The sequence below is a fragment of the Oryzias latipes genome, chromosome 12 (genome assembly GCF_053564925.1).
Source record: "Oryzias latipes strain Hd-rR chromosome 12, Olatipes_Hd-rR_3.1".
NCBI classification, from domain to species: domain Eukaryota; kingdom Metazoa; phylum Chordata; class Actinopteri; order Beloniformes; family Adrianichthyidae; genus Oryzias; species Oryzias latipes.
Window position 1 is genome coordinate 2,696,505 of NC_136248.1, and position 26,155 is coordinate 2,722,659.

The following is a 26,155-nucleotide window of genomic DNA, read 5'->3' on the forward strand; positions in this document are numbered from 1 at the left end:
GATGGATGGATGGATGGATGGGTAGGTGGATGGACGGATGGGCGGATGGATGGATGGATGGATCGATGGGTAGGTGGATGGACGGACGGATGGATGGATGGACGGACGGATGGATCGATGGATTGATGGATCGATGGGTAGGTGGATGGATGGATGGATGGATGGATGGATGGATGGATGGATGGATGGATCGATGGGTAGGTGGATGGACGGACGGATGGATGGATGGATCGATGGGTAGGTGGATGGACGGACGGATGGATAGATGGATCGATGGATCGATGGGTAGGTGGATGGATGGATGGATGGATGGATCGATGGATGGATGGATCGATGGGTAGGTGGATGGACGGACGGATGGATGGATGGATGGATGGATGGATGGATGGATGGATGGATGGATGATGGATCGATGGGTAGGTGGATGGTCGGACGGATGGATGGATGGATCGATGGGTAGGTGGATGGACGAATGGATGGATGGACGGATGGATGGATGGATGGATGGATGGATGGATGGATGGATCGATGGATGGATCGATGGATGGATCGATGGGTAGGTGGATGGACGGATGGATGGATGGATAGATGGCTGGGTAGGTGGATGGATGGATGGATGGATGGATGGATGGATGGATGGGTAGGTGGATGGACGGATGGATGGATGGATGGATGGATGGATGGATGGACGGATGGATGGATGGACGGACGGATGGATGGATGGATGGATGGATGGATGGATGGATGGATGGATGGATGGATGGACGGATGGATGGATGGATGGGTAGGTGGATGGACGGATGGATGGATGGATGGATGGATGGATGGATGGGTAGGTGGATGGACGGATGGATGGATGGATGGATGGATGGGTAGGTGGATGGACGGATGGACGGATGGATGGATGGGTAGGTGGATGGACGGATGGACGGATGGACGGATGGATGGATGGATGGATGGATGGATGGATGGATGGATGGATGGATGGATGGGTAGGTGGATGGACGGATGGATGGATGGATGGATGGATGGGTAGGTGGTTGGACGGATGGATGGATGGATGGATGGATGGATGATGGATCGATGGATCGATGGGTAGGTGAACGGACGAATGGATGGATGGATGATGGATGGATGGATGGGTAGGTGGATGGACGGATAGATGGATGGATGGATGGATGGATGGATGGATGGATGGATCGATGGATGGATGGGTAGGTGCATGGACGGATAGATGGATGGATGGATGGATGGATGGATGGATGGATGGGTAGGTGGATGGACGGATGGATGAATGGATGGATGGATGGATGGATGGATGGATGGATGGATGGATGGATCGATGGATGGATGGATCGATGGGTAGGTGGATGGACGAATGGATGGATGGACGGATGGATGGATGCATGGATGGATGGATGGATGGATCGATGGATCGATGGATGGATGGATGGATGGGTAGGTGGATGGACGGATGGATGGATGGATGGAAGGATAGATGGACGGATGGATCGATGGATCGATGGGTAGGTGGATGGACGAATAGATGGATGGACGGATGGATGGATGGATCGATGGGTAGGTGGATGGACCAATGGATGGATGGACGGATGGATGGATGGACGGATGGATGGATGGACGAATGGATGGATGGATGGATGGATGATGGATCGATGGATCGATGGGTAGGCGGATGAACGAATGGATGGATGGACGGATGGATGGATGGAGGGATGGATGGATGGATGGATGGATGGACGGATGGATGGATGGATGGACGGTTCGATGGATGGATGGATGGATCGATGGATCGATGGGTAGGTGGATGGACGGATGGATGGATGGACGGATGGATGGATGGATGGATGTATGGATCGATGGGTAGGTGGATGGACGGACGGATGGATGGATGGATGGGTGGATCGATGGGTAGGTGGATGGACAAATGGATGGATGGATGGACGGATGGATGGATGGATGGATGGATGGATGGATGGATGGATGGATGGATGGATGGATGATGGATGGATAGATGGATCGATGGATCGATGAGTAGGTGGATGGACGGACGGATGGATGGATCGATGGATCGATGGATCGATGGGTAGGTGGATGGATGGATGGATGGATGGATGGATGGATGGATGGATGGATGGATGGACGGACAGATGGATGGATCGATCGATGGATTGATGGGTAGGTGGATGGACGAATGGATGGCTGGACGGATGGATGGATGGACGGATGGATGGATGGATTGACGGACGGACGGACGGACGGACGGACGGTTGGATGGATGGATGGATGGATGGATGGGTAGGTGGATGGACGGATGGGCGGATGGACTGATGGAGGTCTTACAATCTCAGTGGCTACATGTGAAAATACAACTTTTCATTCTTAGCTCCAATCAGCCAGAATTAGTTTTATCCGTTGTCCCTGTATTCAGATTTGTCCCATAGTTTCTCTCTTGAGTTGAATTTGTGACAGTGAATCAGTCATTTCTGCAGGACAAAAAGGATTTTTTAGGCAAGATGAAAAATACAGTAACACAACAACTTTTGTATTTAGGTTTAAATCAAAATCTCTTCCAAAATTTCATACACATTTTAAAACTAATTTTAGAAACTTTAGGTATGTGATCATCAGGGACATAAAAACATTCTGGTTGTGAGTTTCTGTTCCGGCTTCATATTCTGCCTTCTCTTTGTGGTTCTCTACTGCATAAAACTTCATTAAAACTATCCATTCCATATATTCCAGAGTTGTTTTTGATTCCTCACAAATCAGGTTTTATTTTAGATTTCCCTTTACAGCTGGACTTGTTCTTCCTTTCTCTGTGGAACACACTATGTGAGTGCACAAGGATCCGTCTGTGGGCAGTAGGCGGTTTGGTATTCCAGCAGATGTTTTTGTGTGTGCACACTCTTCAAATTCCAGTCTTTCAGGATGTCATGTTTTCACTGCAACATCCACAGATTTGGACCATAAAACATTTGATATTGTGAACTGCCACCCAGCATAATGTAAAATGCTGGGTGTATTTAGTATTCAATATTACTGTTTTTGTATGAACTATGAAACTAACTAAAGGGGGAGGGTGGGGGACTTACTGAATACTACATTTCTGTTACATTCAGTTCCTCGATGGTACAGATTCTGTCATTTATGTGAAGCTCAGTTTTTCCAAACAGTACCTCTGAATGGAAAAGAGTCTTAAAATGTTATCGTTGGTGCACATTTATCCACCTGTCAGCTCAGTTCATCGCCAAGTTGGTCTGTCGGAGAGACCCGCAGTAAAATTACAGGCCGTGGGTGTGTTGGGACGGGAGCTTGGTCCATATTAAAAGGACCTGCAGCCACAGTGGTTGGGTTCAACCGCAGTACTGACGTCAGCATTAGAACCGGCACATCTTATTTGTTTAACCGTGTTGTATGTTTGTGGCGGATTGGACTAAAACATACATGTTTTTGCATGCTGCACATCATTCAACTCAGTTAGAAGAACTTGTTAATTAACTATGTATATCACTGCTTCGAAAGATACAACTGGCAGAGCAATGTTGGAAAGCATGCTTCTACAACTGTCTTCTTCACACGTTTTTGGTTTTGCTCAGATGCATGGTGTATTCTGGGAAATCTCCATTTGCACTGGTTTGGTTTGGAGTCAACATGTGGAACAGCTCAGTTTGTAAGAACATCTGGACAACTGGAAGACCAGCCACTCTCCATCTTAAGAAAGGAGGGGGCACGAAACATACTAAACCACTCAGTGAGACAAGTACGAACTCACACTGTTGCACACACACACTCACACACACACACACAGCACAAGCCTGTACTCAACAGCGCAAACCACAGGTGGCTGCTGGGGAACAGAAAAAAAAACTTGCTTATTTTAGGCCTCTGGCATATACACACACCCACATGCACACCCACGTGCACCCCCCCCCCACACACACACACACAGACACACACAAATCCAATGCACCAAAGTAAGCACACATTAACCCACACAGCAACTCTTGAATGAATCTTTTTTTAATTTTTTTAGGTAAAATACCCATGGGTGTGCTGTACAAAGAGTTTAATTCCTTTTTGAGAAAAAAAAATGAAAAGGACAAAAGTTGTTTTACAGAACTGAGTCTGAATAGAAACAGCTTCTGTTTTCCAGCTTTTAATTTGACTACGTGATTGATGGATTTTTGGCATCACAACCATGACTTACAATTAATTTTAGTCAACTAGAGACAAAGATTGTTATAAAACACCAGTTCTTCTCAGTAAGTCAGTTTTGTCACAGCTTGTGATCCCATTTTCAGTGTTATGACTGCAGGTTCTACAATGCATGCATCACAGAGGTACGTGGAGCTCAGATCAAAAAAGCTCCCATAAATGGAAGGCAGCTCATGCGACTCTGTTTATAAGGTCTGCTTCTTGACCCTGTCAGGCTCCTCCCCCACTGGACGCACCTGGCTCTCATTCAGTCATCGGCCTGAGGATCCAAAAGCCGGATGAGCCAGACATCACTGCCAGAGTGTCTCAACAGTTTGGTGCAGTATTGATGGCCGCCTAAACCCTGCTTGAACTTCTTTCTTGTTTAACTAACTTCTGTTTCCTGGGCGTCGACACAGTTTCTGAATCTTGGACGTCTTAAGCTATAAATTTGAATAAACATACTCAGAGAAATGTCCTTTGGCTGAAATTTCCTCAGGGGCTCCCAGCACTGCTGAAAGATGGAAGCAAAGACCCAGCAGCTACTTTAAGCTTCTCCAAACACCTAATTCTAAACTTTCTTCAATTATTGCTGCAAGAAATCCACCACTTTACAAACTAAAACCTTTGTCTCAACTGCCCTTATGGGTGGAAATAGGGTGTCTCCAGCGAAAAATGGGCAAATCTGTATGAGGCCCGCACGAGATTTTTAAGACCGTAGGCTGCTCAGTGAGTCCATAAGGTAAAAATGACAGGTCGAAGTAAACACTTTATCAACACGTACAGCTGCGTTCACACTGGCTGCGTCAGCTCGCGCTTAAGCGCCCACTCTCAACAAAAAGTCTATGCAAACGCACGTAGAACCAAATTTGGGGCTTTCAAGTCCAGAACGCTCGCCTTCACACGCTGCTATATAAGTCTTCAAGTTTGGTTGCAGGTTCTAGATACAGAACGGACATTCATTACGTTATTAGAAGTTCAACCGGTTGGACTTCTTGGCTGCTGAGACACGAAAGCGCTGAACTACGACTGATCAGGGACGAAGGAGAAATTAATAATTGCCTTTTGTGCCCAGCCGGATTAATATGACACCAAGACGGACATTTGTAGTGACAAAGCTGTGAAAACAAAAAGCCTGGCCCTAGTAGAAAAAACAAAAGTAGAGGAATCCCCCTCATGCCACTCCCTGCATGTCTAATGTGAACACCACCAGCTGAATGCGCGATCATGAAACCATGTTCTTCAACACACGGCAGGTGTGAACGCAGCATAAGGGTAAGACCGTTAGAAATTAGGAAATTACACTGAGTGCAGTTTGTGTGGATATGCTGCAGATCTCCTACAGACACTTGCATATCACGTGTGTGCAGCATTTGCTCATTGTCAGCAAGGGGCCGGTATTTGTACCTTACTAATGACTGGAGTATACGGGCAACATACAACAACATCACCCGTACGTCACAAGAGTGTGGAACTTCCATTATTCTTACAAATACTTCACTTTCATTGGCCGAGTCTCTAGACTGCAACACATACCTGTGCTCGTCTTAAGATGTGGCTGCTCCTCTTTACGACCCTCTACGGACCTAGACAACTCAAAAACCAGCAGTACCCCTGCGAGCCAACCCCCCATACGTCTCATTTGGACTTAAGGTACAAGTCTTTTTAAAATCTAAATTATTTTCCTCCATGTATTAACTGACTGCAGTTCATGTTGGGTTTTAAACTACCTTTAGTTATTTGTGGAGATGATGAGTTGTGTTTAGAAATGACTGCTGAAGTATTTGATATGAACTAACACGGACAGGATAATAATAATCGCTTTTCGATTCCCAGAATATTCCTGGTATTTCACATGTCTTCCATCAGAAGATCACTGGCAATGAAGTGAACCTTTACAAGACAGAGATGGAGGCTGTGAGTGTGTTCGCTCCAACAAACAACAACAGAGAGAGCCCATATCCTGCCGAATGGTGACCAGATGGGGACAAAAATGGTGTGTGCGTGTGTTTCTGTGGATGTGTGTGCATGTGGACCACAAGGTTGGTTTTTAGTCCCCACAAATGCCTCTTTGAAGGTGTAACTGCTTTGAAAAGAATTCAAATGGGAGACAGAGATGATGACGGTGCACTGCACAGTGTAGCTTGTGGCTTTTATGTGCATTTGTTCATGATTTTATGTGCATGCTTGTTAGCTTGCACGTTTTTTTTTTATGCTGAGCACAAGTGTGTGTGTGAGGGGTGTTGACGTCAGGTGCAGCGCAGGTGGGCAGCAGGGGGAAGGGATGAAAAGGTCTGCAAAATAAACACACCTGATCTCACTGGACGCATTTAGTCTGCAGCACAGAGTCGGGCTGCAGCTCAGCTACTCTAACACTTTTTTGGCGGAACTGCTTTGTGACTGAAGACTGGGATCTTCACTCAAGCAAAGTGATGGACAGAACGTATGGTGTCCATTCAGTGCCTAATTTATTGTGCATCAAAACAGCAAAACCGCGCATAAAAACCCTAAATCCGCCAATCAAAATGCATAAATTGAGAACCAAAACCCATAATTTGCAACCAAAAGATAGAACACAAAGCGCTGTCATATTTCTCAGGTGCCCATTTGTTTTCTCACATATCGAAATTGTGCTTTTATTTTTTGCGGTTGGGATTCTATTACCTGTCAAATCAGTGACACGTCAGTCAAGGGGACGGGAGGCGCGACGTCCCCGACGTCTTACGTCAACGTCCTCCGTATCAGAGCGCCACAATCGTACCAATTGCAGAGGCAGTCATGGCGAACCAGAAACCAGTTTTTCGTATCTTTTATTAGATTTAATAAATGATCAAACGTGTTCTCTATGTAACCGGAGAACGCCAGCACAGTCAGATGAACTCCCTCGGTAACTGGTAGTGAAAAAAGATGTGACGTGTCGCTGACATGACAGGTTTTAGAATAGCATCCGCAAAAAATAAAAGCGCAGCTCAAAAAGACAATTTCAAAATAAAAGTGAACTCAAAAAGAAGATTTCAGAATGGTGAGAAAACAAATGGGCACCTGGGAAATATGATTGTGCCTTGGGTTCTATCTTTTGGTTGCAAATTATGGGTTTTGGTTCTCAATTTATGCATATTGATTGGCAAATTTAGGGTTTTGATTCGCAGTTTTATGGTTTTGATGCGCAATACATTAGGAACTAAATTGACACCATAAGAATGATAACACATTACAGCATCCAAAGGAATGAGGAACTTTCATTATTTGTATCTTGATTCAATCCATCCATTCATATTTTCTACACCCACTTGCTTCATTTCAGGGTCAGGGGTTTGCTGGAGTCTATCCCAGCTAATTCATGAAATTTAATGAATGTTCAACTTCTTTTTTCGCCTTTATCGAGTGAATAAACATTGGAACTGATACAGCACATTATACACACAAAGGTTTGTTGTTTTGGTTCAAAGATGTTTTGTCTTAGTAGCTGTTTGGGTAAATCAGTCCAAGGATAAGATCTCAACTGCAGCCATGATTACTGGAACAGTTTTATTACAGTGGAACTATCACCTTTTGTTATCTAAATTACAAACCTACAACCTACAAACAAAAGAATTCAGTTTTCTGTATTGTAATCTAGAACACTGCATCCCCATAGGAAATAATTTATGTCAAAAAGTACTTTCTTCCTAAAAATGCTGCTTCTGTGTAATCATGCTTCTGCCTGACCGAGCCTCCACTTTCCATTTCTGTCATCTTGAAAGTCCCACTATGATCATCTTCTGATCAATTTTCAAAGTGTTCCCAGTGGTCTTTAAGTATAACTATGCAGTTTTAGCCACAATCCAAAAACCTGTGTCGTTTTCGAGGACATAGTTTCTGCAGAGCGGCAGGAGTTCCTCAAAAATTCACTGGCGCTGTAGCAACTTTCTGCTTTCTGTTTACGCTCTCCTGCTAGCTTACAGCCCCTCACCCCCACTAACCTAACACTAGCGGTGCAACAAAAATGACGAGCAATGCTGGAGCTACCCAGTCTTACAGTTTAGATCCAGATTCCTATGGAAGCATATGTCTCATTTTTCAAAATAAAAGTCAATACCAGAAATGCTTTTTCATTTTCACCATAAAGTTGCGTTCGTTGACTCAGAAATAAAATGAAAACTTAAAAAAGTTCTCCAGTAAATGTGTACCAAAATTCAATTTAAAATATCTAATTTGACAATTAAAATAGATTAACAGAAATGCTTTTTCATTTTCACGATGTAACTGCATCAATCCTCCAAAATGAGTTTTCTTTTTCTTCTTCAACAACGCTCATTCTGTGACATAATTAAAGCGATATTGCAAAGAGGGAATTGCATTTTCATTTCACATCCAAAAACTGTTGCATAAATCATTTCCAGGGGGGAGGCGGGGCGATGACGTCGGTGCTCACTCTTCTTGTGCGTTGTTGGCCCTACCGGCAAACATGCTGAAACACCTGTGCACAGCTCCTGCTGGGATTAGTATCCAAGTTGGACTTACGTACAGTTTCAGAGTGTGATGCCTGTGACAGAGTTGAGCAGCTTTTAGGCCTCCTTTACACTGCAGGTCTTAATGCTCATATCCGATTTTCTGACTATATCCGATTTTTTTGACGACCCGCTTACATCATCTTTTAAAAGTGACCCGTATCTGATTTTTGCATTTACACTATACATTGCTGAAACTATCAAACATAGACGTTCTGAGGGGAATACGTAGCAGCATTTCCGCCTTCCGCGGACCTCTTTCGGATGTTTGTGATTGCGGTTGTCATGGAGGCAAGTCGGCGACGGAAGGAGGCGTTGCCTTGGGCGCTCCTGAGGGGAGAGGAAAAAGGAGGGCTGCTCGGCCGTCTTATATGCACTCTCTGAGTTTTGAATGAGGAAGTGTTTGCAGACGTTGTGCTGTCCGAACAGTTTGATCCAAGTGTTGAACCTTTCCTGCGCGATGACTTCTCTTTTCTGACCATAGTCAGAAACACACGGGAGATTTCCTCGGGGTCCGGACCGGACATAACAGCGGTTTCCACCTACGGTCTGAAGCCTGAGGCTGAAAGGTAACACGCTGACAGCAAAATCAGCACAAAAGCACCTTAATAAGTCATGTGATCTGAGTTGGTGGTGTCCTGAGTTGACGTCACTGACGTACGACTAGCATTTACTGGGGAATATCCGATTTGTCTGCTTACATGGCACACGCAAATGCATGTATCCGATTTGTTTCCGATTTATTTCCACATATGAGAGAGGCCTGTATCCGATCTGAGAAAAACGGAATCCATGCGCTTTTGTCCTGCTTACACATTCACCGGTCATATCCGATCTGTGCCACATGAGAGGAAAAGATCGGAATTGGGTCACTTGAACCATGCAGTGTAAAGGCGGCCTTAGAGAGCTTGGCTGAACACTCTGCGGTCACAGACACCAATGCGGACAAAGTTGTCGTGGGCAACTTGCTCTCAATCCTTCAGCAACTGGACACCGTCGCCCATTGAAGGGGACGGCCAGTCATCAACATCACCTCCATGCGATTGAAAGATATTTGTTTGCTTGGCCTCAACATCAAGGAAATAGCGGAGGTGTTTGGCGTAAGTCGCCATACCACACGTCAGAGGATGAACAATAATGCCATCCATCCATCTTCCTCCGCTTATCCGGGAATGGGTCGCGGGGGCAGCAGTCTAAGCAGACATGCCCAGACTTCCCTCTCCCCAGCCACTTCCTCCAGCTCCTCTGGGGGGACCCCGAGGGGTTCTCAGGCCAGCCGACAGACATAATCTCTCCAGCGTCTCCTGGGTCTTCCCCGGGGCCTCCGCCCAGTGGGACATGCCCAGAGCACCTTCCAAGGGAGGCGTCCAGGAGGCATCCGTACTAGATGCCTGGGCCACCTCAGCTGACTCCTTTCAGTGTGGAGGAGAAGCGGTTCTACTCCAAGCTCTCTGCGGGTGACCGATCTTCTCACCCTATCTCTAAGGGAGTGCCCAGCCACCCTACGGAGGAAACTCATTTCAGCCGCTTGTTTTCAGGATCTCGTTCTTTCGGTAATGACTCATAGCTCATGACCATAGGTGAGTATGGTCATGCCAGTACGGTAAATTGAGGGCTTTGCTTTTTTGCCCAGCTCTCTCTTCACCACAACGGACCGATACAGATAATGAACGATAATGGATCGAGGTAAACTTCATCCAACTACTTTTCTCATTTTCCCGATGTTTGCAGAAGTGGAGGCATGCAGAAGTTGATGGAGGAGATCTATATGATGGGACATTGTTACGATTGCCCTGCTGCCAGCCTACTGGATGCAGACCCCCTCCAGCAACTCCTCCACAAGGAGAACATGCAAACCCAACACAGAAAGAACCCGGCTGGGATTTGAACCAGGGTCTTCTCACAATGAACCACGAGTGCTAACCACAACACCACTGTCCAGCACCAGGAGCTAAAGTGGGCCTCCCCGAGAGGCGGGAAAGCCTCCGCTGCTCTGGCTTAAGGAGAACGCGTCTGTGGATGGAAGGGGAATTGTTCAGGAACTTCTAACCGGCCAGGTGGGTCTCTGAGGCTTTCGCTTAAGAATGTAAACCTTTTGGCTCGGATTTGGTTAGCAGGTTTAGGCCTTTGTGTTGCTCCTTATCTGTACTCGGAACCAGTGAGTGAACACAAAGCTGGCACCAAGTATATCACCGGACTGGTTGCTGCACTCTGAGCGCTTCCCTGCAACCTTCCAACATTTGTCAATTCATGGAAAGACCTAATTGGCTAACTGAAGTCATGTGGTCACATGTAATGAACATAGGGAAAATTACACCGATTGCTGGGAAAAGAGAGAGGGATTTTTAAAAATTCTCATCTGACCCTTTCAGAACCAAACTTTTAAAACACCAATCACACTGACTTTTCTTTTTGCTTTTATTTATTTAAACCATGTATGAAGCCTGAAGTTATAAATGAATACAATTATGGTACATGCATGTACACACCCATCTAGATATACCCGAACACACATGTAGACACTCAACGGCTCGAGAAGAGAGAGAGAGGAACAAAAAATGTATAAGCTAATTTTGTAAACAACAATCCTAATCAAATGTAATTATCGATTTAAACCAGAAAATCATTGTGTGCAGGGCTAGAGCTCCATAAGGTAGCAGTTGTTGGAAACTCTGCTCACTCAGAAAAACTTTCTTGGTGTTAATTTTCCCGAATCAACAACAAAAGAGTATAAACAAAATTAACTCCACAAAGTGTTTCTCGGACTTTGTTTTTGAAAAATGTCTTTCAAAGAGTGTAGAAGAGGCCTTGTTAAAAACAGTGTGTCATAAGTTCTGCTGCTTTCAAAAACATTCCCTTCAGGAAAGTGGAAGCAGAACAGAGAGTGACAACGTATGAAGCACGGTAGTGGGTGCATCATCATTTAGGATGCAGGCTTTGGATTTATTACTGGTGAGCTGGAATGTCATTGAAAAAGAAAAGCATACACCCATAAGTGAAAGTGAAGACGAGTGGGTCAATAAGGTTTGCAGTGTTGGTTTAAGGGCTTAACTGAACCTGGGAAGGAACAAAAATCAGTTCAATGTGTGCCGTTATGCTGGAATAGAAGTTTTATTCACCCTACTTTTGTTTTTGTTCAAACCTGTGCACTGAAAATGACAATACCTAATGCTTAAGCTCCCTTAGTATTTAGTCTGGAATGAAGGTTTTTGTTGTTGTTGTTAATGTTGCACTAGTTAACAAAAATAAGTGGCTTTAAACCAGTTTGACTAAACCGGAATAGTCTTGAAGTGAAAAGAGTTCTGTTGTTATGTTTTATCCATTGGTAAAATAAACTACTGTAAAACTTTTTTACACACATGGCTCCTTTCCTTTGCAGATATGAAATTGGATTAGAGCCAGAAAGGTTTGTAAAACCCAAAAAGAGCAGTAAAAATAAGAAAACATGTTTGTTCATTCAGTATTGGACATGTCTCCCGAAGAAAAGTTCTCATCGTCCGGCATAACAATAGTGTTTCTCAACACTCGTGTTTTGACGTAAAGATGTGATTTGACTTTCCTGTGATGTCATCGATGCCAACGTCAGATGAAATGAAAGTTAGATCGTGACATTTCACCCAGAGTGTTGACGGTCTGACAACAGGAAACAAACTCACTGTTAGAGCAAAATCACTGCTTATCACTGATGTTTTCCTGTTATCCTCACTGTGTTTTAGTTCTGCTGCAAGGACAAACAGTGCCCCCTGGGGACAGGTCTCCTTCCAGTCTCCTCTGATATTTTTAGTTTTCTCTTCCATCGCTGGATTAACACAATTGTCTCTCCTTCTCTCCCCTGATCCTCTCCATCTTCTGCCTTCTCTCTTTTTTGCCATGCTCTTTGCCTCCCCTTTGTCCTTGTTTTTATCCTCGTCTGTCCACGTCCAGTTGCCATTATAGGAGGTTCAAAAGCTGCCGAGAGGGGAAAAAAGTACATTTTTCAACCAGAATTTTTAATCTGAAGCTTCACAAAACAAAAGACATGAAAACAACTACGAAATAATCAGACATTTTTCCTCTTTTTTAAGATATTTACTTTGTCATAAGTGAGTTCGGTAAATAACTAAAAATAAAAAAAATATGAGTAAGATGTTAAAAAAATATAAAAAATAAATAAAAATGAACGCTAAAACAGCTAAAACCAACATTTGATTTGGATTTAAAAGATGAAATAAAGTGCAGAAGTAGCAGTAGTAGAAGTGGCTAATAAAGTACAAAATTAAACAAAAACTTGTAAAAATTGTAAAGAGATAATTTGCTGCATGATAAATGTGTTTTACTAATACCTGATGCCAAATAATTTACATTTTGTGAACCAAATATCGCTGCTACTCTCTTGCAAACACTGTCTTTGAGTTGATCAAAGTCTGTTTTTAGTTGTTGTGCTTGAGCTGCACATCTGAGTGCTACAGGTGCATGCGCAGGGCCAACAGGTCATGCACCAGGCGTAGTTTGCAGCAGATCCAGCATCCAAATGTACTCACTAGGGGTCATCAAAACCTGCAGCAACAAAGAGCTGACTGTAATCTGAAGACGCTTGTTTTTTCTGCAGAATTCTGGAAACGCAAGTGAGCGGTTTGACTTGATTTCGTCACTGTCCATTTGCCCGTGTGTCTACACTCCGATTGCATCACTGAGCCTCAGCCACGGGGTGGAGGGACGGAATCATGACAGAATCATTTCTGTCATTTGACGGTCGGTGTCCGACTGGACAGACGGACGGCTTACGACCTGTTTTTACCAAAAGGAGAAAGCAGTGAAGCATAGAGGGAGGCTGTATGAAGCACAAGAGCAGGAGATTCAAGGAGGTCCAAATCCGCCCCCCCAAATAAATAACCCCCCCCCAACATACACACACACACACACATTTTTTTTCTCCTCTGCCCTTAAATAAATTCCACTGGCGTCTTGTAAATTTTTATTTTTGTGGTGCTGCCGCTGCTGCTTTTTTGGCTGCGGGCCCCATCTGTCGGCCAGCTGCTAGATGTTTGGGAGGAGGAGGAAGAGGAGATGTGTGTGTGTGCGTGTGTGTGTGTGTGTGTGTGTGTGAAGGGTTAAGGGAAAAAACACACATGTCTTCATCCAGGGAGGGATTAAGCACTGTTGGATGGGAATATTTGCAGGTTTATGAATATGCATAAAGGTTGGGAGAGGCTTCAGAGTGCAGTGAGGGAGAGGAGGAGGAGGAGAGGTGAGGAAAGCGTGAAGAGGACCAGAGCAGGAATGAAGGAAGAAAGGTTGGGTATCAAATGCTGCACGAGGAATATGGGAAGCAAATGATTTAGAGTTGAAAAAAGAAAAAAAGGAATGACATAATCATGAAAAAGAGGAAGGAAAGACAAAGGGAGCAAGGGTGAAGAAAAAGACAAAGGGTTCATTGTGTAAATCTGAGGAGGAAAGAAGGGAAGACAAGACTGGAAAACGTTAGAGGAAAAGAAGAGGATGAGCAAACAAAGATGAAGATGAATGAAAATGACGAAAAGAAGAGATGTTAGGGGGAAAATGGAGAGGGAGTTAGGAAAGAGCATGGATGGGTGATGGAAGAGAAACAGAGAAGGGAGGTAAAGGCAGATGTAGGAGAGGTGTGTGAAATGAAAGATGGGACGAGAGAAGAAGACAAGGGACCGGGAATGAAAAAAGGACGCAATCAGGCACAGAGAAGATGGGAATATAAGGATGTGTATGGATGGATGGATGAATGGATGGATGGATGCGTTTGGGCATTGTGCCAGTCCCAGGATGGGACCTTTGGGCAAGGAATGAAAAACAGATGGTTTGTGAACCTTATATTAGGCTTCGGTAACTAAAAAAAAAGAAAAAAATCACCAAAAACACCATTAATTAATTGGAAACAGCAGCTACTTTCTATTGCTGTGCAGCTTTCTGAAGGTGTCCCTGTTTTCAGTTTAATGCTTTTTGCTTTTGCATCTACTTTGTGTGTTTTGGAGGTCTGACTACACAATATCTGTGGCAAAACTCAACTTTGGTAGAACAACATCCTTGTAAAGTTAAAAAAGAAGAACTAAATGAAAAACCTTTTTTTATTTGAGTTTCCAAAGAGTTCACACTTATGAGTGTTCCAACCTGTCACACCTGATCGTCGTCACTCAAGCACAGTTTCAGTTAAGACCATTCAATGGGACTTTATCAGAAATGAAACATGAATCCATTTTTCCGGATCATCTGCTCCCTAGGATCCAACAGTACAGCAGGTAATAAAAACCCACGTATGTCCATATTGACATACAATCATCAGTCCCATTCACCAACGCACACACCTTTACTCAACAGTATCTGGGTTGGCTCCAGAAACCCTTCATCCGCTGAAGATGAAGGGATAACTGATCTGGTTTTGTGTCAGATACAAAACTGATGCAAATCTCTGGCATTCACAAGAACATGCAAACTCCACACCCAGCCAGGATTTGAACCACAGCCTTCTCACTGTGAGGCAGGAGTGCGAACCACTACACCACAGTGCAGCCATGACAGAAAATATTTCTATATGACAACAAAAATGTAATTTGATTGATTAATATGGTCTGTTTTTGAGCAATTTAGTAATAAAAAAGGGAAAAAGACACTAAAATAAAAAATACATAGATACGTCAAATTGTTTTTACACATGCATTTATCAGTTGATTAGAAATGAGAAAATAAATAAACTCAAAGTAAATGATGTCAACTTTGACTGTCAATCATAAATAGACATGACAATACACAAATGACACACTGAATCCATTAATTTAATGGATTCAGTGTGTCAATCGTTAAATCATTAAATTGAATGTCTTGTAGATGTAATGATTTTCAAATAGAGTTTGATTCATTCCTTTAAACGGATTGGGAAGAAGCCAATTTATATCATCTAACCCCTACTAGGATTTCTTTACATAGTTTCCATAATCTGGTTCTTACCATCATTTTAAAGGTATTAATATTTGTCAGTCCAAGTGCAGATCATTTATTAAGTAAAGATTAAGTGTCAAGTAACACATGTATAGTACTTGTTTATTATCATCAGAAAGCATTATTACCTGTAGTTTTTTAAAAAGCTCCAGCAAACTTTGACATAATTATTACGTACTCTCCCATTGTAATTGAGTCAGTCAGGGTTGACTGCAAAATATTTCCTGGCCAACTATCTTTTCCTGATTATTTCACATTTTTTCAAAGATACAGATTGTTATTGATGGCTGAAGAACGGCCAAGCACTGAATGCTGCTTCGCTTAGAGGTTTCCTTCACACACATGCAAAACAAGTTTGTGTTAGAAATATCAAGATCACTCCATTTAAATTCAGATAAGGCAAAAACTGTTATACAGGTAACTAGTTTTTGTAAAGAAAAAAAAGTGATTAAAAAAGTAGAACTTTCGCGTTCATCGTTCATCTTTTTAGCAGGAGTGAAGAGGAGCAACTCTGACAGAAATTAAAGAGCTTTTTAAAATATTCACTGCACTAAAAAACATTGTTATATACCTGATAATAATCTGACCTTCTTGATTTATATTTAAATGAATTATTGTGAGGACTCTGTGCTTTAGTTTGGTTTTTCAATTGGCTTTTAAGTTTGCTGGGGCCGCTCCTCTTCGTGTCTGTTCCTGAGGAGGGTTGCTGGGGCCACACTTCATGTTCGCTGTACCCGAGGGGGTCGCCATTGGTCCCCTTTGGCTGTGTTTCCTGTTCTGGAAAAGGGTCACCGGGGCTGCTCCCCGTCATGTTTCCTGTCCCTGGGGAGAGTCGTCTGTGCTGCTCCTCTTCATGCTCGTTCCTCGGAGGGGTTCTCATTTACCCCTCACATACATCTGCCTGCAAGAGCCCCAACTGTTTTTGTTTTGTTTCTCCAGGTCCCCTTTTTAGGTGTTTGGGCATCTGGGATCTGCCCTTTTGGGGAGGGGGTACTGTGAGCTTTCTTTGCTTTAGTTTGGCTTTTTCCGTTGTGTTCTTGGTTTTGGTCATGTTTTAAGTTGTGTTCCCCTATCAGCTGTTTTCATTTCTGCCAATTACCCTCATTCCATTTAAGTGTCTGGTTTTCAGTTTGACCTTGTCAGATCATCCGCGCTGCTTTGTCAGCCCTTTTTGTTTCTCCCATGGTTTTGTCATGTTTGACTTTATTAATTAAATGTTTTAGTTTGTGCCACCATGCCTGGTCTTCTGCATTTTAGGTCCTACACCAGCAGTTCAACCTGCCCATCCCATAATCTCTTATCCTGACCTTGTTTTTTCGGGGTTTAATTGGACATGTAGCACCTGTCTTTTGTTTTAGTTCTTACACATTACTGTGAAGAATGAAGTTGATTGTCTGTTTAAAACATGTCAGGTTAATCAGTGTGTGTGTGTGTGTGTGTGTGTGTGTGTGTGTGTGTGTGTGTGTGTGTGTGTGTGTGTGTGTGTGTGTGTGTGTGTGTGTGTGTGTGTGTGTGTGTGTGTGTGCGTGACCTACTTTTCCTAAACGAACATCTCAGCACAAAACATCTCGGATATTATTTCACGGTTGTTTTTCAGACAGCAGACCGTTGCTGTGAGCATGTGTTATTTGGTTAGTTTGTTTTTTTGCAAATATGTGAACGCTCGCTCCCATTCGCTGAACAAAAGCCCTCAGTGACCCAATAAGAGAATCCTGGAATCAGAGCATTTTAATGTGATCCAGCTCTGCTGCTGTTATCAACAAATGCTGTTTTTAGTTCCCCCCACAAGCACAGACAAGCCCGCTGCCACCTCCTGCACAACACTGGCAAACATTTGTTCTTGTCTATTAATAAAAAAAAGAGCTTAAGGAGTTTTAACTGGAACAGCATGGAAGTAGAAATGGTAACATTTCACACATCTTTACCACTCCTACCCTTAAATGTTTCCATGAAATTTGATTTTCAGCCTGTTTTTCTCAATAGTTGTGATGTGTTTACTAAACCTTTTTTTGCAGTACTGTGTTTTTCAGAAACAATAATAATGTTATTGCTATTGTGAAAAAAGGGTAAAATACTGTATACTCATATGCCTTTCTACCATCCTTGAAGGCCCAAAGGGCTTCACAGTCAGTCCCATTTACCCCTGCACCCCTACCCCTGACGGACCGATGATGGCACTACCGCCAAACACCAACCTGTTACCACCACAGGCAATGCGGGGTTCAGTGTCTTGCCCCTACACACTTTCTCACATAGGAAGGTGCAGAGGTTAACCGCTCTACCTCTGCACCACAGCTGCCCTTGTAACCCTTGTGCTATCCTAGGCACTTTACCGTTGGGAGTTGGGTCATCTAGACCCACTAGACCAGGGGTGAACAATTCCAGGCCTCGAGGGCCGGTGTGTCTGCATGATTTCCAGATAGTCTTGCCCTACTCATGGCTGATTACCTGGTTCAGGTGTGTCCAGCCAATTAGAACATGCCAGAGCAGGGTATGCTGGAAAACATGCAGGAATGCGGCCCTCAGTGCCCACCTCTGCACTAGACAGTGCTCTGAACCTTTTTTCTTCAATGATTTGTGATCTTCACTGGTGTCCATGGATTACATGAAATCTTTCCACCTTTATCCACCTTTGTCATGGTAGGGAGAACACGTCAATGGAAGGGGGGGGTCATCTAAGATAGCACAAGGGTTGATTACAGTAACCTTAAAACGCAGAGGTTAATCTGAATAAACAGGGAGACACTAACTACAGAGGAAACGTCCATAAATAATCTGACAGATTCAAAAGGAATTACAAGATGACCTCAATAACACTACCAAGAAAAACCACAAAAGTAAATCTTCAACAATCATTAATTCAGTTGTTAATGAATAGCTAGTAGAGAGATTGGAATTTTTCTGAAAGATAATATTTAAAAAAAATGTTGAGAAATGCTTTACTACTGAGATCTTGAGGAATTTATCATAACCATGACTCTCAATGGGTTTGGCCACAACGCCAAAAAAACAAAAAAAGCTGGTTTGCTTCAACTAATGATGAAAAGTGAGGAGCTCCGGTTGATCCATGTTACCATCCTGTACAGCAAGGAGAGTTTCCAGACTCAGCAGCTCAGTAAACTCTGATTTTGGTCGTAAATGTGGATCAAAGATTTTTGTTGAATTGGTTTACTTGACTTATCAACCTCAAAGCGTTTTCATTGACGGATGACCTCTTCAGGGTTGAAAAATCTTTCAAACAAACTAAAGTCACTCCTCCATGTTGGTTTTGGACTCCACCAACTGATGACATTATCAACACATCACAGGCCACAGCTGAGTCCCTGACTGGTTGAGGCGACACAAATTCTTTGACAAAAATCAGATATTTGAACTCTGGAAACATGGCGAGCGACACCCAAAACTCAATGGTGCCAGACCGCCACACCTGACACCCCAAACCCGCCACAGAACCTCGGATCCCGTCTGTGCAGTGACTGAAATTAAAACATGAATCACGTTTGATGTGAACGTAGCTGTAGGCCTTTCACTTTTGTTTTATTATGTTTGAAATGAACTAAAACCAAATTTTATTGAAGCGTCCACGCTCGCTGGGTGTGGACTGGCCTGTTAAATGGTTTTTCTCCCTCAGGTTTGACACTGAGGCTTAAATCCAGAACTAAATGTAAATTTAAAATCCAAATGCCCCCAGGAGTCCTCCTAAAATATTTTCTCTTTAGACATAATTTGTGAGTTTAAATATTAGGACTGAGAGCCTTGTTTTAATTAGTGATTCCCTCAGAGATAGCTTTAAATGATTCATTAGTCAGAAATTCCTTGGCTCTAACGTTCTTTTATCTTATTTAAAAATTAAAAACCCCAGGGAGGCAACAACCTGACATTACGTGTGCGTTATTTCTTTCGGTATCCCCCCCCCCCCCCCCCTTACACTAAACCCAACTCCCCCGACTGAACAGGAGACAGGTTCTGAGTGGAGGAATATTAGAAACTATTATTCCTAATTAAACATCACAGAACACACTGTCACAGTTGGACTGTCTGAGTGATTTAAGACGTGCTGAACCTTTGGCATCGCAACAAAGTCTGTTAGCAGAGATGGCTGAGTAAAGCCTCAAATTGGCAATTAAACAAACAGGCCCAGCAATCCCTGCCAAGGTTTCACCATCACAGGTGTTACTGCGTGCATGTAGCTGCACTGCAAGACTACTGACAAATCACATCCACACTGCACGAGAACACCGCTCCACTGTCAGCCGTTATCAGGTTCACCTACTGCTGGGAGATTATTGCTTCAATGCACGTTGTGTTCCACGTTTAAATAAAAAAGAATTACGGAAGGATTCTTCCTTTATCAAATCAAATTACGACCTTTTAGTTTGGACATTTGTGTCAGGAGCTGGTGGTGGAGGACCCAGAATGCAGGAGACAGGCTTGGTGACAGAAAAAAAACATTTAGTAAGCAAACTGAAAGCAACAAAACGGTGACCCAACAGAGCAGATGACCTGACAAGGAAGAACGGAAAACCAGACACTTAAATACGCTGAGGGCAATTAACTAAAATGACGAAAGCTGTGGATCATGATGAACCTGGAAGCAGTGAGACTGACGGCAACTCAGAACATGAGCAAAAACCAAATAAAACCAAAGAACCTTCACCATTTGCATTTGTCCTTCATTGCCAGAGTTTAGTCCCCCTACCTCAGTTTGTACATCTTTTTTTGAGGTTAAATCTGCATTATGACTGGAAGACGCACATGGATTGTCGCATGGAATTAACATACTCTAACATTCCCTAACATACTCATACTGCCTCTGTATCCTGCTTCCAGCTTTTCCATTTGCATCAGTCAGCCTCACTTTCAAAAGAATTGCTAGTTTTATCTTTTTGGAGTCTTTTATGATCTGCAGCCTTCCCAGTCTGCTGTACACCGTTGTGTTGATGTGTTCTGACATGAACTCTGGATTTCTTGGGTTTTCTTTTGGATTACGTATCTAGACAAAACATTTGATTTCTGCTGTTAATTTGTTTTTAAGAGAAGCTTGACTACAGAATAGATGTAGTAGCTGTGTTTCCAAACTTTATCAACATTCTAGAAAAGTCGAAAAAACACAATTTTACGATCACACTGTTTCCATTAAATCCTAATCATGCGAATAAACACTAAACAACAAACGCGATAAGTCATTCAGAAACATGGCAACGGATGTCATCAAAACTTTGATTGACAGCAGATCCATTGACATTTCTGCCACAGCACTAGCGCTCATCATCATCTATAAAAGAAGACATCAGCATTTTCTTCAGGCCGTGGAGCGGCGAGCTCCTTACATGTAGGTGGGGCTACGGTTGAAGCTGTTTTGGGAAATGGTGGTTGGTGATTTTCCAGAGGAGCTGTGGATCCAACAATTCCACATGACACGCTCAACTTTGGATGATCTGTGTGACGCTGTGGGACCTCTGGTGGCGCCGCCCCTTCCTACCAAGAAGCTCATTGGCAGTGCCATCTCCAAACTGGCTAGCTGTGGTTACGAGACTCATTTAATTTGAAAAAAAGTATTTCCATTGCAGCTTTGCAAAATATGTGAATTTTGGGAGTCCTCAAAAACCTCCTCCTCCAAGTGCAAGAAAACAGTTTTGATAAATGCGAATTCAAAATTGTCGTGTTTCCATTTAGCAAAATTATTACCTCAAATCTCATTTGCAGACGTTTTTCAGAGACATTCGAGAGACGAGGATCAGGCAGATGGTGGAAGAATTCTCTGAATTGTAGGCCAGAGTCGCAAACAAGACTTCCTCTGTCAAAAGACTGCAGGGAAGGATTACTTAATGGAAACAGCTGTGGAGCTCCTGGGAGTGACAGCAGGGGCTGATGGGAAGTGCAGTGTGGAGAACCAGGAAGTGTTAGTACTCTGGAGATAGTTCCCGCTGATGGCCAGACGGGGGGCAGATTCATGACTCCATCGTAGTTGAGGTTTAAATAAGGTTTATTTCACCAACACGCACTGTTTCCACTCTTCCATGATCTTCCAATTCATGTTTGGGTTTATCCAGGAACCAGCTTATTCCCACAGCAAAAACACACACACACATAATTGATGACTTTAAACTGTACCTATGAGTGTGTGTGATTGTATGTCTCAGTGAGCTCCTTTGTTGGACAAGCAAACCATCCAGGATGTACCCCACCTTCATCCTACAGGTGTTGGGGTAGGCTTCAGCTTCCCCATAACCCCGGAAGGGATTAAACAGGCTTGGAAATTGGATGAACCGAAGAAAAAAAGTGAGATTCTCTGAACCACTTTAGCTTCAGAATCTGATCCTTCACAGCTGTTTACCAGCACCCAGGACAACACCCCAGTGAGAGGACTGAAGAGGAAAAGACAGGAAGACAAAGAGGAAGAAAAAAAAATGGAGTCAAAGAAGAAGAGGTCTTGTCTGAAGGGTAAATATGCTGACACAGACTCCATGGTCTCATCAATCCACACCACAAGAGGCAGAAAAGTGGCTAGAGTCAATTCAAATCTCATGATAAACATGTGACTGTGAAGTGCTGCACAAGCATTTAAAAGGGGAAAACAAATACAACAGTCACAACATACTACGGACTACCAGAGCATTGTACTCGTCTCAGGCCATCTCAAAAGTCAGTGATTAAAAATGAGCCATTTGTGTGCTTTGTGGATGAGAAGTCAGAGCTAGTTTGTGGACTGGAACGGACAGGACAGCAGCCAGAAACTCACAAGTTCTGAAATTGTTTTTCAAAAAGGTGCTAAAGCTAATTAAGTACAAACACTCCACCCAAATGTATGTCGGATTCTGACGGATTTTCATCGCCACTGCCCGCTTGCTAAGCAATCAAGTTGACTGTGCTCCCACCTAAAATGTCCTTGCAGAATTAGTGAGCCGTCAAAAGGTAATCCCCAATTTCTACATGGACATGTGCCCACCCACAGTCTTTCTACCTTTATTTGGTCTGCTTGTTAGACAAAAAGTAACAAATACACTTAAATGCAAGAAATAAAGTTATGCTTCTAGGTTTTAGTGCAAAGGGAACTTTCAGGCAACAAGAAATGATTTTATTATGTCTATAATAAAGCTCCCGGCGGAAGGATCTCCTCCATCATCCATCGCTCAGATGAGTCCAGGACACCACTGATAAGGACAGTCAAGATGGTAAAGAAAAAACTAACGCAAACACACACACACACACTACAGGGTCAGGGAACTGTAAAATTGTTTTATTTTTTAGGTACTGTTTAGCTTTTGTTTAGAAAATGTTAATTGGGAGACATTTTTTTTTCCAAGTTAAATGCATTTGAATGTGATTGTTTCTTAGGATATGTTGATTAGTAACTGGGTTGGTTTGGTGAAGGGGTGGAGCCTATAAAGGAGGACTTTTTCAAGAAGCAGCCCTCCTTTTTTGTTGTGCGGCTTCCAAGGTGCTGCACTGAAGGTTTCTTCCCTGCCATGCTGTCGTACTGTTCCCAATTGATGCATGTTTCATACGTTTTTGCCTAAAAAAAGACCAAAAGAAGAGAACCATGACTTTTGTGTGGTTCGTTCATCTGACAATCTATGAAGCTGCTTTTTAATAAATACACAGAAGTCCACACATCATCACAGAAAAGCAGCAGTGAAAAGAACAAAAACGTCAGTTTTATTTCTGCTCCCATATTGCATCGCACCCTTCACGAACACTCATATTTCTCAAGTTTGTTTTTGACAAAAATTGTGTTAAATATAAGTTTACTAGTAAAACTTTTCAGAGAATTCCAAAATTTTACCCTGACAAAAGAAAAACCTGATTACTTAAAAGCAGAGCGAGCAACATGGAACCTAAAATCATATTTCCAGCTGGGATTTTCCTCTTCTGTTATTAAAAAAAGTAACTTTTATAAACTCTCTGCACAGCACTTCTCTATTTTTACCTTTAGGCATGCCTAAAAAGTTTGCTGTTCGACTAAATCTTTAAATCTCAACAGGCAGGACAAACACTGTTCATGTTGACCTTAAGAATGTCTCTCTATGGGCCAACTTTTTTTGGATAAATATTTCTCGCTAAGGTTGTAAAATTTAGCTCTAGGTGGTAAAATTGAACTAAACCAAAAACGTTCCTATTTTGGGGAATAGAGTTATTTTGTCCTTTTTATGTTGGCATATGTTGTCACATATTATGAAGAAAAGCCTCTCATATGAGTTTGCCATAGCATAAACTTCTGCCCAGTCTGTTCCTCTGATGCTCAAACCCACCCTACTTAGTGACCACTCTCATGCCAAAAAGCCCATTACCCAGTCTGCTTTATGAGCAAAGTGTGCAGCTTTAGTGCTGGACTGTATATTTAAACAAGACTCACAGTTGAAAGGTTAATTACTGATGCAGCAGTAAGCATTCTGCAGCAATCACAAGCCAGTGCCGCATGTTATAATTATTCCCAGCAACACCATGTAACTACAACAGCACTTTAACCATTTGACAGAAAACAACCGCATGAAAACTGAGCCCGCATAGCAAATGCTAAACTTTAGGTATTTTCGTGCACATTCCATAAGAGCATCTCTGGCACTCATCACTTTTTATTTCACTCTAAAAGTTCCTGCCACCGTAGGTTGATGCACAATTTCAGCATTTGTGAGTTTTCAAAAAAGTCTAGCCTACTTTTGTCAGTAAAATTTAACAATGTTATGTTATATCGTGTAAAAATAAATTAATAAGATTAAAAGTTCTAAAGGCCACCAGAGAGACGTCTGAGTTTACCATGTTTTATCTGAAATGAGCCAAATCAGGAAATAGAAAAAAATGGCAATGACAAAAAGAGAAGAAAGGAGTCTGTCAAAGTGTCGTTGAGCAATACACTGAACTCCACACAGCTTACCAGCACATTGTAAGGGGGGTTGATCAGGTTAGCAATGAGTTTGATTGTTTTTGACTCCTTGTCTGAAGGTAAAATTGGTCGAGTCCATTTTATTTAGGTGCTGCTTTAAGCTTGATATTTTTATTGACCCTGTAGTTTTCTTTATCCTTGTATTTCCGCCTCCCCCTTTCGGGTTCACCACAACATCTGTCTTCATCTATCTTTATCCGCTGCATCACACCAACCACCATCAGTGAGCCTCCTCTTCGGTCTTCTTCCAGGCCTCTTTCCTGGTAGTGTCACAAGAACAGGCAGACGGCTGGATTCAAGTGCAGCAGGTTTATTAGCTCAGCTAAAAGTCCACACAGCGAAATCAGGGTCAGGCAGGCAGGGGTCGATAACAGGCATGAGAGCATCAGAGGAGAGACAGGATGGTCAAAGTCCAGGCGAGGGTCGGGGCAGGCAGCAGGCAAACAGTCACAGAGTGTCGCTATGTAGCTTGGAATGCTGTGCTTGTGGTGCAAGTTGCTCGGATTGATGTCGTTTGCCAATATCCAAAATCTTCTGGCGAGTGTGATGGGATTTAGCAGCACACAAAAATGAATATAGAAGAAATCAAACATGAAAAAAGTATAAAAAAAAAGAAGCACTGAATGGGGAGCGGAGAGCACCTATGCGCCATCTTGAAACAATGCAAGACAAGAGCTTTAAATAATATTATTGGTTCCATGCTGACACTTAACTCTTCCAGAAACTGCTAGACACTGGATATGCAACTGTCTGTTTGCCCCTGCCATTCTGAAGTACATGTGTAGAAAAAGGCGCTGTCTCTTTCTTGGCTTTTGTTTGATCAGCGTCTTCTCCAAAAATACACTGACAGTGGCTGTTTTTGTGTAAAGTTGTGCCAGTTAGCACCTGCGTTTCAGAGGTGTAAATGCAGATGCAAAGCAGCTGCTTCACGTATGATAAATAAAATGTGTCGCACTGATCTGTTTGTGACGGTGCTAAGACTGACTGGGCAACAGACAGCAGGAGCAACCTGATCAGTTTGCCAGAAACTGTCGTTGCACTAAAACAGAGCCCTCATACTCTGCTCAGAAAGTTGACGGTTTGATTCCCCTTCTGCCTGCTCAATAATAATAATAATGTAATGAATTGAATGAACAATGGGTTAGGGTTAGGGTTAGGGTTAGGGTTGAAATTAATAATGGACACACACAATGTGTCCATTATTCCTTCATACTTGGTGATGGTAACTACTGATGTAGCCACAACTGCCCTGGTTCAGACTGACAGAGGCGTGGCTTCCAGGACGCGCTTATGGCCCGTCCGAATACTTTGGCATTGCAACTGCCCCGCCAGCAGCGTTTGAACTAAGGGTGTGTAATGGCAAGAGTCTGGCGATACGATACGTATCTGTGAATGCCACCTTTGTGGGATAAATTTGATCTATTCTATTCTATTGATATTGTACCGGAAAACTTTTTTTAAGAGTATGACTTAGAAAAAACAGCATCTGAAAATCAATACGTCTTTTGCTGTAATAAAATGGTGAAAATTTATTACAAGTTTATTGAAAGTTAATTTATTGATCTCAATGTTAAGCACTGCAACTGTATCTCATATAAGTTGCTTTTACCCAAGCAACTTG

At 42.9% G+C, this 26,155-nt stretch overlaps 1 long non-coding RNA gene across 1 annotated transcript; it reads right to left on the reverse strand.

The window, feature by feature from the left end:
- Positions 1–11,610: 11,610 nt before the first annotated feature.
- Positions 11,611–22,290, reverse strand: LOC110016125 (uncharacterized). Its single transcript, XR_002291412.3, has 2 exons — positions 21,339–22,290; positions 11,611–12,653 (listed from the first exon to the last, which is right to left on the reverse strand). It is a non-coding gene; the product is annotated as an uncharacterized LOC110016125 (long non-coding RNA).
- Between the last annotated feature and the right edge of the window lie 3,865 nt (positions 22,291–26,155).